Here is a 13,307-nt window from a genome sequence, read left to right as displayed (position 1 = left end):
TTTGTGATTTTCACTTAATATTATTAGTTGATAGAGCTGGGTTTAACAGTCAAATTACTAAAATAACGGTAAAAAGTGACATAAGTCGATCGCCAATAGTAGCTCAATTTGGAAAGCGCTTGAGAGAGTATTAAAATCTCTTAATTAAAATTTGTCGCAATTAAGTATGACGTCTTTAGAATAGTGGTCTATGTGCATGGGCGCGATACTCGAGAGATGCAGGTTCGATTCCTGCGGGGTGTCTTACATTTTTCAAAAAGATTTTTTTCTATTGTTTATAATATATTTTTCCAGAAGTGTTTACAAAATTATGTATGTTCGCTAATAAAGTACTTTGAATAAAGATTCTGCCGTGGTGTTTAATAGTCCAAAATTCAAGGAAAATTAAATTTTAACGCAGCATGCTGCTCTTCCTTTATGGTAGACGAAGTTAGTGTGAAATTAAAAAATAATGCTGTTTCCTGTTGAATCTAAGATTTAAAAAAACTATGTACCATACAAGAGGCTCACCCGTACCATATATTTGTATTATTTAAGGAAAACGTAAGAAATATTTATATCTAATTATAATAAGGGTAACTTGAAATAAAAAAGGTTTAAAAACCATTGACTAAGACAACACAATTATCATTAATGTTAAAAAGTAGGGGTAATTCACATTGCAAGTAATACTCAATTTTTAACTGAAGCCTCCTCGCTTAAACATTTAAATGCATTTCCATAAAAGAATATATTTTAATAATTCAAACGTCGACATCAAAATACCATCAGCAATCATCGTATAATAATAAAAAACCCCTCCGACCATAATAAGTTTAACAATAGAAAGAATATCACCGAAGCATTTACGTTTATTTATTTAGCAGTATCATAAAGAAACCGAGGGACATTAGAGGTACACAGGAGGCACTTATCATTAAAAATAAATGTTTTTTTTATTATGTAATTTCCCTTGGTGGCAGTAGTATTATTGAAACATACTTGAGACGCAGGTTATGGCGTTAAAATGTGAGTTACGACTGCAAAATACTTCGTGCTTTAGTGTCAGTGACAGAGTGGTATTTTTAGGATTAATACCAAGCTACTTTGAATGGATTTAAACATAATACTGGACACATTGATTCGAACCTCATTAATTCAGTCGAACTCGGTTATTACGATCTCGGACATAGCGAGATCTCGGATGTAATGGGGAAACATTCGTTGACATTTTGGTTTATGATTTTTTCCATACATTATTCACTGTTATAACGAGAAACTTATCGGATATACCGAGCTAAAATAATGTTAATGTGTCGATCGTTTAAAAACATTTCGATCCTAAGCAATAAAATCCGATCGGACAGGATACCGCCGGGGACGAATTACGTTTATGACACTAGTTAAGTGTCTAAGTGGGTACCTACCTAATTGTTGTTTGCGCCGACAATAATGAAAGAGTATCTACGCATATGGTTGAAAAATTCAAGGTATGTGAAGTCCGTAAGTACCTACCAGCGTTCATTACAATAAACAACTCTTTTGCAGTTTATGAAGGCCATGCGTGTTTCGGTGATTTTTACGATGGTTTTCAGATTTTTATTTTCGACTTTTTTGTTATGTGACCGCTCATTTAAAAATACCTATTCTCTGATAGAACGAGTACTGCTCATAACGAGAAAATTTAGTCGGTCCCATCTTTTTCGTAATAACCAAGTTCGACTGCAGTTATTATAGAAACAACCTTACTTAGAAAATCTTCAAGAAAACTTATTTCTAGTTTTTTCGTGACTGTAAAGCCACCAGTATATAAAGTGTGTAACCTATTTGTTAGTTGAAAAAAATATCGTTCGAGTGAGTATTTGGGGTAACTGATTAGCATGGAAATCCAAAGAGGTAGTATGCAACCGGCTTGAAGCCACAAGGGAATTGACTGAGGTATTTTATCTGTTGAGAGTTACTTAGGGTGTCATCAAGTTACGGAAGCTGAACAATTTATAGCAGTCCGTTTTGTAGCCGTGTCTAACTTTTCATTGTTATTTAATTTGTGTTTTATTAACCAAATTTATTTTCAACATGTTTCCAACTATTATAACAGTTTAAGTAATATTATTTTATATAATTGAAACGAAACAAATTCTAGCTCAATTATTTGCCAAGTGTCAAAAAATCGGAATTGCTTATAGCACTTTACTCAGAAATAACTGAGGTAAAATATATGCAGCAATATATTTACAATTAGTACATACCTAGTATGTACAACCGACAAAATAAATAAAGAATATAAATGTCGTATTCATTGGTTCGGCGGAGGATAGGTATTGCAGATGAGATACGGTAGTAGTTGTTCGTGATGATGGAGAAGGCGAGATTTTATTTTTACTGTTTCAAATAACTACAATGGTACAATCGATGAAATATAGTAAATATAACGGTAGTTCGGTGCGATGTGTCTTTGACGGAAACTTGTAATCGAGTGAGATGTCCAATCAATTCTGACCCGCTATTTTATTTATACTATGAAATAATATGTTGAAATTATTATGAAATAATATTAATTCGCAATTTTATGCAATTGTAGATCCGCTATCTCATAACATTACGAAATCATATTACATACTGACTGATTGTACATGAAAAATTAATATTTTTAATGAATACTATTATTACATTTATTGCGGATTCTTATACACCCACGATGGCCGCGCGGCTTAAGCGTTGGCCTATTGCGTCGTGGGTCCCAGGTTTGAATCCTGGGTCTGACACGTACACATAATGTTTTTCTATTTGTGTATGAGTCAGAGTATGGACCTAATAGGTTGAACAAGTGGCTGACATCCATTTCTCGTAAAAATAAAATCTGTCAATACAAAACCTCCACTCTGTGGAGGCCCATAATATGATCCTATTAGGATCGGACATAGTCGGAAAAAAAATATAATTGAGACCTCGCCTGTAAAAAAACTGTATATCGATTTTGGGCAGCTTAGAATTATGGATGTCACATTGTTATATATTGAACAACCATAATAGGTACATGAATTTAAAATATTCTTTAAATGAATTTTTAAGTAAAGTTCTCGTCTTTTTTTACATAGTAAGAAAATGATGTACAAGGTTTTGATCACTGCAGGGATATATTTCTTTTTTGTATGTAGACCCCTAAAAATAATCTAAAAAATGAAATAAAAATCTTACTTGCATTACTTTTTTTTTTGCTTCAAAACGTTTTTTTCATTTTCTCAACATTTGTTAAAATCGATATACATACAGTATTGTTGCAGGGGAGGTCTCAATTATTGAGATCTGGATTACAGAAATCCGATGACAGCCACATAATATATTTTTTTAATAATACATATATATTATGATAGTTAGTGAGAGTTATGTATTATTTTTTTTAATTCCCGGGTAGGTACGATATATTGTAACAGTATGTTGATGGTAGTACTATTTCGAAATGATGCGCTTTATTGTAAACATTTTGTAATCTTTACCACGATATTAATAAAAATGTGTAAGTAGAGTTATCTGGTTCTCAAATAGACCGACAAAAAAACGCTGATCCACCAAGTCGTTAAGTTTATATACTGGCGTAACTTTAAAAATAAGTTTAAACCATTTTGTTATAAAAATTTTACCTGCATTTTTACGGCAAAAACATTTAAAACGGCGAACGACTATCGTAAAACACATATTTACAAACTATGTCAGAAATATTTAATGTATTCCGAGCGGTTTTAATACCTGGTAATAAATAATATATTATTCCTACTGTAGGTAATAAATACGTGACGACCATTCCCAGTTTCCCATCTTCAATGACATTGCACTATTTTAGAAGGCATAAACAATATATTTATTACTTTGATATTATGCACTTTTGCCACTTTTGAACATTTGCCAAAGAGTAAGGTTTGTCTTCTTCTTGCTCATGTACTCATGGCTGAGGATCGTGACCACATTTGAATTTTGCCATCCTTTGAGCGACCAAGACTTTCCATCCTTCTCTATCTTCCGCTTCTCTCGGGGCATAATGGATCCAGTCAGCTCTTTCACTTGGTCGCTCCAGCGCGCAGACGCTCTTCTTCTGTTTCGCCTTCCCTGGAGGTCACCCAAAACTACCAGTCTCTCCAGGTTGTCCGGTCCACACCTGACAAAATGTCCAAAAAACTGCAGAGTTCTTCTCAGACATATTGTAGAGAGCCGTGCCTTTATATTCAGTCTCTGGATGATTGACTGGTTCGTCCTGCGCTCCGTCCAAGAAATACGAAGTATTCGGCGCCAACACCACATCTTAAAGGCATCGATTGCCTTCCGTTCCCTTTCCTTCAGGGTCCACGACTCGACTCCGTATAGAAATATCGAGAACACTAATGTTTGCACAAGCATCATTTTTGTGGCAATCGAAATTCCCCGATCCTTCCATATAGTGGTAAGGCCTGTCATCGCATTTTTTGCAATCTGTGTGTGTCTATTATTTATAATATGCCATTGGGGGGATTACGGACCATGCAGCTTACAATTAAATAAACAATGCAGAAGTGATACTGGAACTGGCTCATTTATTTGATATGAAATCTCCAAGACAGTGAAAGAAGGAGAATCTTTCCGGTTTTTTCTTCAAGCCAACTGGATCCCAGTGACCAATAAGATCGCTAAATATTAGCTTCATCACAGTGTTTGACAAAAATTTTAGGAGGCACCTCGTGGTATCCAAATACCGACTGAGGAGCGAACACCGAAAAAATACGTCAGCTGAATGCAGAACTATTCTAACTTACATTACCTATTATAGGAAAATCGCAATCATTTTAGAATTTCGTGAGAACATAAAATTTCATATCACTGAGAATAGAAGTTTTTCAATAGATATATTATAAGTGATTACGGGAAACACACACTGGTTGAAATCTTTAAGGTTTAGGCAGAGTGGAAGGACACTTTTGAAGACATTATTATGCGTGTGAAACATGGACCCTAAGTAAAACAGAGACCCAGAAACTTAGAGTAGCACAACGCGGTATGGAGAGGTGTATGCTGGGCATATCGCGAAAGGACAAAGAGGGATGAGTGATAAGGAAGCAGAAAAGAGTTTGCAATGTGATAGAGTTTATTAAAAGCTAAAAATGGAGATGGGCTGGAACTGGCACATAGCTCGAAGAAGGGACAATCATTGGACAAATTTACTCATCCAGTAGTATCCAAGAGGTACAAAACGTCCGCAAGGTAGACCTAGAGGCCGCTGGATCGATGAAATGATAAAGTTCTGCGGAAGTACGTGGCAGTGCAACGTACAGAACTGAGTGGAATTATCTTGGAGAGGCCTTCATCTAGCAGTGGATAGATTCAGGCTGATGATTATGATGATATTATAAGTATGCCCGAATCATCTAAAATACCTATTATATTCAGTAAATATGTGGTTCTAGTAGTTCAGCATGTCATGGAACACCAAATATACCAATGGATAATAATTATTATAAATATACCCAGTGGCGGCTCGTGGATAAGATATTTGGAAATGCTGCGTTTGATTAAAAATAAAAAAAATGTTTATTTTGATTATAATTTACTATTAACATCAAAATTAAATATAAATTATTAATTATATTAATAATTAAAATAAAGAACTTTGCATAAATTGCTTGCAGAAATAATTTTTAAGAATGTTAATAAATCATTATAGATATATTTCTTTCCTTGATTTGGCGGGTGTGCTCACGTGCGATGCAGAAATGGCGAAAGTATATTCGTCTATGGGCGAAATACTGAAATCAGACTGTCTGGCCCGCAGTACTGATTAAGCTTGCAGCTGCGAGCCATGATCCCCGCATCCCCTTCGTCAACTCGAGCAAATTCTAACGATACTATGCAAAATCAAGTATCTACCGCGGCGTATGATAATATTATTGGACATTGGATGTATCGGTGCGAGGGCGAGCTTATCACACGCTTAAATAATATTGATATTTTCATATTATAATATACATAAATTTATGTTTATTATAATATTACATTTTTCTCAATTTGGTTGCGGGTGCGCTGCAGTTCCGCAGTGCATATGGACGAGCCGCCATTGAATATACCCCAAGTTTGACAGTTTTGACATAGGTACACCTAGACATAGACAATCGGAGTGGCATTGAGAGAAAATTGCATCTGCACTTGTTTAAGGATAAATTGTTTCATCGTAGTTGGCATACAAAAGAACGCAACGTGATAAAGGTCGCCAGGCTGATAGTGTGGTAATAATGTTGCTCGGCGAGTACATAACTATAGAATAAGCGCTATTATCACAGTGGTACCCAAGAGGGACTAAACAACACTAGCAACGAAGAAGTATATACCGAGAAGAATGGGAAGAGCTAGAGGAGATGCTCATATAGTAGTCGACGCCTGTTGAAGGTTTAATAAATATAAGACATATAATTAGAGCAGTAACTAATCTTTTTTATTATTTAAATCTATGATTTATTCGTGTGGGAAGAATACCTATTTTTTATTTGCGTGAAATGCATTTTATTGATACGTACGTTTCCGTTTACATTTAATATGCTGTGTGAGGCATGGATGAAAGCATGCGGACAAAGGTGTATTGAAAAAATATAATAATATGTCTCGTATGGAGGCAGAGTTGTAAGGATAGCCCCAAGTCACAATATAGTTTACGACCATATTGTGTACAATGGCAACATATTTATTATTACACATCATAACTTGTCAAAACAATCACAGTTGAACTAAATTCAATCAATAATAATAAACTGAAAACTAAAACACGCTGCAATTAAAAATATAATATGTCTAAATTCATTTTATAATGATTTATGAATAGTTAACCGATTCATAAGTTAGATGATATAATGTTCAGTATGGAAAATACAGACAGTGTCGCCAGTGATGGGTCGAAATATTAAAATTCTAAAGTATTGACTGGGCGAATTATCCCGTTTTGTCACGGAGCCAGTGACTGGAGTGAGGGTAGCACGAAGTCAAGTGGTAGTCGGTCGGTAGGAGAGCTACTCAAACAAGGCACTTTAACTAGCGGCCGCCGAGAATTTGTGATTGCATTTTTACGCATTGACTATTAGGAAGGGAAAAGAAAAAAAATGTGCAGATCTTTGATTTTTTTTTGTAAATTCTATAAGTTTTTTTTAACACCTATGTATGATAATATTCTTAATATATTACCAATAGAGACATTTTTATATTATTCAGTTCTTACGATTTTCTGCACTTTACCTGCAATTGATAAAAAGTAGCGGCTCTTGTGGTGCAGTGCGTAAGGCGCTGGTCTTCCATCGGGAGCTTTGAGTTCGATACCCGGTGAGGACACAACATATTTATGTGATTTTATCAAAGACAGGGTGTTTGTGATTGTTCAAAATTACTAACAACCACCTTATACGAAAAAGAAAGGACATGGTTATTAATAATTAAAAACAAATGATAAAAAGTATGTTAATGCATAAGGTAGATGGGTAAATTATTATAATGCGACACTTCGTACCCTTGTGGCACAGCCTCAAGGGTTCCGTCATCGTGGCCGGCCCTTCCTCACTCTGCAGCGGTGCTACAAAAGCGATCTACGCGCTGCAGGTCTGGAATGACGGGAGGTGGAAGAGTTGGTGATGGATCGAGGGAAGTGGCGCGAACTTGTGCTTGCCCTATACCCCAATGCTGGGTCGCGACAGGGTGAAAGAAGAAGAAGAGAAGAACATATCAAAAGCAAACACCACATCAGTATGAGTGTGTACAAGATTCATTTATATCAATTTTAATATTAATTTAAATGATTTCACCAAGCACCCTCTTATTCTTTTAGCCCAAATTCATCATTGACATTCGTAATTATCCTCATCCATAATCAAGCACCCTCTGGGGACTTATAAATCAGTTTTTATTTACTATATAACATGAAAAATTATTATTACATTGTTTTTAGTATTAATTGCGAAGAATCTTGTTTGACTTCATCATATTTTTTTAATACGTGCCAAGAAACATCGCTAACAACTAAAGGTAGTGAAACGCATGACAGTGACACCCAGACTTGAGAAAATAACATGAATGTATTGTAATCTCACCAATAATCGAACCCAGAATTATCAACATAATACTCTACGGTAATATCCTAGGCCAGAGATTTTCAACATGTCTACCACGGTATAATTAATACTGGTGTGACACAAGACATTGTTGTGAAAACTAAAATATGTATTGATTTTAATAAACTAGCGTTAACGCGGTATACCTTTATTGTAATAGATTTAAAACATAATTTTTTTAAATATAAATTTTACGATATTTTAGTTATTTAGGTGTGTGTGCATGGGTTTGTTTCCTGAAACAGCTGTCAATATAAACAACCTAAATATTGTAGAATTATCAAAAAAAAAACTTTCTTCGAAACCATTAAAATTCATCTATCTTCTAATCAAAAATAAAATTATTGACTAAACGAGAACATAGTAAAATATACTTAAAAAAGGTAATAGATTTTTATAATATAATAGGCTTATTCTTTGGAAAATAAAGGCAATATAATAGTTGTATTTTAATATTAGTCAGTGTTTGAATTCAAACTTTTATTAGGGCTATTATGGCGATCTCTAAACAAGATTTAGGAAAAGCATCAATATTATTTCAAAAGTTTTATCTTACAATGAAAAAAATGTGTCCTAAACCTAAAAAATATTCGAACCATTATTAAACTTTAAAGGTCAGTCGAAAATATTCAGCTGTCCATTTTTATTTGATCGTAAAATTAGAGTTTCTGTCTATTGAACCTTTACCATTTCATCTACAAAATTATTGTTATTATTAGGTTTAGGATTTTTATGTGCTAAAAATGAATAATAAGTACCTACCTAAAGTATGTAGATATAATTGGAAAATATGTTATTAAAATTCATGATTATGTGCTAAAAAACAAAAGTAGGTGCTAAAATTTTAGTATGTAAGTATTACATACAATAAATCATATATATTTCAAAAGTTTATTTTTTTATTTATTCACAAACAGTAAACGCTTTATTACAATAAATAATAAAATAATGCTTCAAATTTTCGGAAGTGAATCTTTGAAGAATTGATCTTGGTAAATTTTTATACATGGAAAAACTTCATTCCACTTCTAAGGATGTTATTATTGCGTATGTAAATGAAACTATTTCTGAAGTAGAAAAATTGAAACATCTGAGGCATCTGATGAATTTTACAAAACAGCTTTAATATTTTGCAGCGTTTGAAGTCCAGTATTTTTATTTAAAACACCATTTAATTTTGTACTTATATTTTTTCCAATTAGTCCAGGAACATTTGTTATTTTAGCAGCAGTATTGTTTAAAATATTAATTTGCTCCAGTAGTAAGTTTGAAGTTGATTCTAACATTTCAATTGTGTTTACCAAATGACCATAATTTGAAGTGATGAATGCCAATTCATTTTTTATTAGGCTGAGTCAAAGATTAAAATTTTTGGGTTTTGAAATTGAAATTTTGTGTTGATGTGAAAATATGTGCTTAAACCTAGAATATTATGTAAAAATATGTAAGTATCCAAAAATATTTAAAAATAGGTGCTAACAAATAGGGCTTAAATGTTTAAAAATTGTCTGAAACAGATAGATTTTGTTGTGAGGCCGTTCAAAAAAAATATTTAAATACCTTAGAATCCCAAGCCTAGTTATTACTATCAAAAAATTAAAAAGTTCATCCGTAAAATTTGTTGATAAAGAATTACGAATAGCTCTTTCAAGCATCGAATCAAAAATAAAAAAAAAAACGTTGTGATATCAGGAGTGCAATACAGAAGTGCACAAAAGAATACAAGACGTGCAAGTAACTCGTTGAAATAATATGCAAACTATGCTAATTTAAGAGTTTGAAAAATGTGATGTAGACTTGAGTATTATTTAGTGTGCATGAAAGTTGTATACTTTAACAGTATTCTATGATGCTAAAGAGGTTGGAAAGCACTGATTAAGGCATCTACATAAATCATTCTCTGCCTACAGCAAGCTACATTCACTGGATTAGCGAGCAAGGATTTTATGTCTTTGTCTACACAGGCAGTTCTACATACTAAGTCTCCCTATATTCAAAACGTCTTGCATTAAAATGAACAAAAACAAAATATTATTTAATGCTGAATATGCATGCATAAAAATTAAGAAACTTGGATTCATATAATTATTGAAAATACATAATTTTGAACTGTATTTATTTTGTGATAATATTTATATCTTTATTGATATAATATGTTAATAACCTATATATTTTATTCAAATGAATAATTTAAAAGATTTAAGAATGCAACATTCAATATATTATTATATTACTTAATTTGAAAAAATCTGCTGCATAAACCCACTAAAAAAAATACGACACAAATGTTTTTTCTAGTAGGTATATGCATGATATGTTTTCATATAATGTATGTTCAAAGTACTTTTAGATAATTAATACTATGAAGTTTGTCTATAATCATTCGTTCAAATTGAAATTTAACTGAAGTTTATAAAAAAACATAAATGAACAAGATTATTTTACAAAATCACCCATTTTGTAGATAATATAATAATATAGTGACAAAATAAAAGCATAAAAAGACAGATATCTATTTTAAATCCAAAGTGGTGTATGAAGGGGCCACCATTGCGTAGCGATAATATTATATTATGCTCTGATAAGATTTATTTAATAGAATCCCATTTAAAATAATCAATATGTAATCTAATGTCAATAATATAAAATTACTTAAATTTTGTTCATTATTCGGTTACTATTTTTTTAACAACACTTGATGTGACTATTATGAATAAACGGATTATGTACAAGTATACAAGTGTACAGGAGAAGATGAGTTCTTTTATTCTAGTTATTATTTAAAACATGCTAGTATTAAAAATTATTAAATATTGTTATTTATTAACGATGTTAGAACGGTAACATTTCGGCATATAAAGTCGTGGTAAGTCTCGGGTTTTAGGTCTGGTAAATTTACATCTGTTTGGACTCAGGTTTGGGATTTTATACGTTGAAAAAAATGTCATATATCTATTTCTCGTAAAAAACCCATTGATTTCAGTAATCCCATCTCCATCCGTTATGTAATATATGCAGCCACGTGCACGGCAGTCTTCCATGACGCTACAAACATGTCTTGGTAAAAAGATTTTGCTGCCACACTTCCTTGTTCTGAGACGAAGCTGTATGGGACTGGCACCTTGGTGCTCAAAGAAACAGTTTAGAAAATTATTTATTATATCTTACTATCAAACATGATACGAGTATTATAATGTTAAAAGAGTTTGTTTGTCAGAATTCATTGGTTTTATAGCCTCAGCGGGCCTATTCTATACACAAGGCCGCTAAAGTGATAAAGAGATCGTATTTATTACATACATTATGTATTGAGGTATTATAATTGTTATAATAAGTAGGCCGTCTCATCAGTCAAAACTGTCTCTCTCTCGCTCTAAATTTTATCACAGCCAAGAGACGCACTGTTAAAATATAGCTCTTATTGCAACAATACCAACTAACTTATTGTTATTGTTATAATAAGTTATAATAACTCCATACAAACCTACCCTAGTTAGCCGTAAATACTATCACTTTAGCGGCCTTGCGTATTGAATAGACCCGCAGGTATTATTTTGCAGAAATAAATTATGTAACATTTCCTATACAATTAAGTATATTTATTATTTACCTTTTTATATGATTTTTATGAATAATGGATATATTCTTAGATGGGCAGTTGTTTATTTTAAGTTATTACGTAAATAATAAATTTTACGTAGGTATTAGACATTTTTTTTTTTAGATTTTAATAAAATATTTGATATTAGTATTATACTTTGTGGGGTCTTTCACGTTACCATGTAGCATATATCGATAGTCTCTCAATATTGAAATTGAACACACGAATCGGATTAGCAGGCTGTGAATATGAAATGAGACTGTCACTTCGAAGCATACGTAAAACCGTAGATGTGCTTACGACTGTATACAACGTATAGAGACAGAGAAACGTTGATACTCCTTAAGTCGTTAATAAATTACTTCCCTAATAGCCGATCGATAAACACTCTGCGAATCGTTACCACTCCAAGATACGTTCGCATAGCACAATGAATACGTAAACTTATTCTGAGACTTAGTCCGTGAATATTGTATCACTGTTTATTTTTATATTTATTTTATTAGATATTTATTCTACTCTATCCATTGTCACCAGATTGAGTTTTATTCAGTGTTATACCCCGTTTATACTTGCATGAATGTACTGTGCACAGTAAGAAAATGTATGGGGAAACATATATTATCCTGCAGTTGGCAAGATTGCGTGCATAAATCAAACAAGTTTGGATGCTTCCGAATTGTGATGATTTATTACGCGCAAGTAAGATTATTTTCGATCTGCGCCTGCGCAGTAAAGTGATTGGGGCGAACATACCGGTAAAAAATGAACTATTCATTTTGAGCCTAACCGATTTTCAATACGGACCTGTCAGATAGTAGTATAAATGACAACCTCGCGTCTCGCTTACTCTTGAAGAATGAGATTGGAGAAACAGTCAGCACTTTTACGTGAAAACAGTTATTGTCATGATTGTTTAAAATAAGCATGATTGCCGACAGTAATTCCATGCACGTGTACAGGCGCTATTAAGTTAACTGAAAATAGATTTATCTGTTAAACTATTGTAAACTGCGTAGTTTAACATTTATTTATTCAACATACATAATTTTGAAAACACTCATGAGAAAATATAGCCAATAGAAAAAACTTTTTTTGAAAAAAGTAAGACACCTGGCAGGAATCGAACCTGCGTCTCTTGAGTATCGCTCCCTGTGCATTACCACTATGCTGCGAGTGCCATGCTTATTTGCGACAAATTTTAACTATTGGCCTATATTATGTATGTTCAATAATCAGAATGGTACATTCTTAAAATTTTGTGAATTATTCGTTGAATAATATAAATAGTTACTTACTATCATTATTGCCACAATGATTCCTGATGTGGCATAAATATTAAAATCATTCGATAACTGGTTATTCTAACAATACTATATTGAAAACAATAGTATACAATCATGGTTTTAAAAATAATAATTGTAGCGTTGGCCAATACAGCAATAGGATGAAATACGTAAGTAGAATATTATATTATTTTTTTAATTTATATATTATACATCATAATAGGTACTAATATAAATGTTTTGTTGAAAGAGATAAAGATGACAGATAATAATTATAAGCTCCTGTTATGAATAATTTATTCCGATCCTTATTAATGTTATTTCCAATAA

The 13,307-nt window shown here is 32.5% G+C and overlaps 1 protein-coding gene across 2 annotated transcripts in view; it reads right to left on the bottom strand.

Annotated features, from left to right (window-relative positions):
* The window catches only part of LOC147066719 (synaptogenesis protein syg-2-like), an 874,747-nt gene that overhangs the window by 304,227 nt on the left and 557,213 nt on the right, over positions 1-13,307 (bottom strand). The window lies entirely within an intron of this gene.

The sequence above is a fragment of the Rhyacophila brunnea genome, unplaced genomic scaffold, assembly GCF_057557595.1.
Source record: "Rhyacophila brunnea isolate RB1 unplaced genomic scaffold, BYU_Rbru_1.0 scaffold_4, whole genome shotgun sequence".
Lineage (NCBI taxonomy): Eukaryota > Metazoa > Arthropoda > Insecta > Trichoptera > Rhyacophilidae > Rhyacophila > Rhyacophila brunnea.
This window is presented reverse-complemented; position numbering and strand designations above follow the sequence as displayed.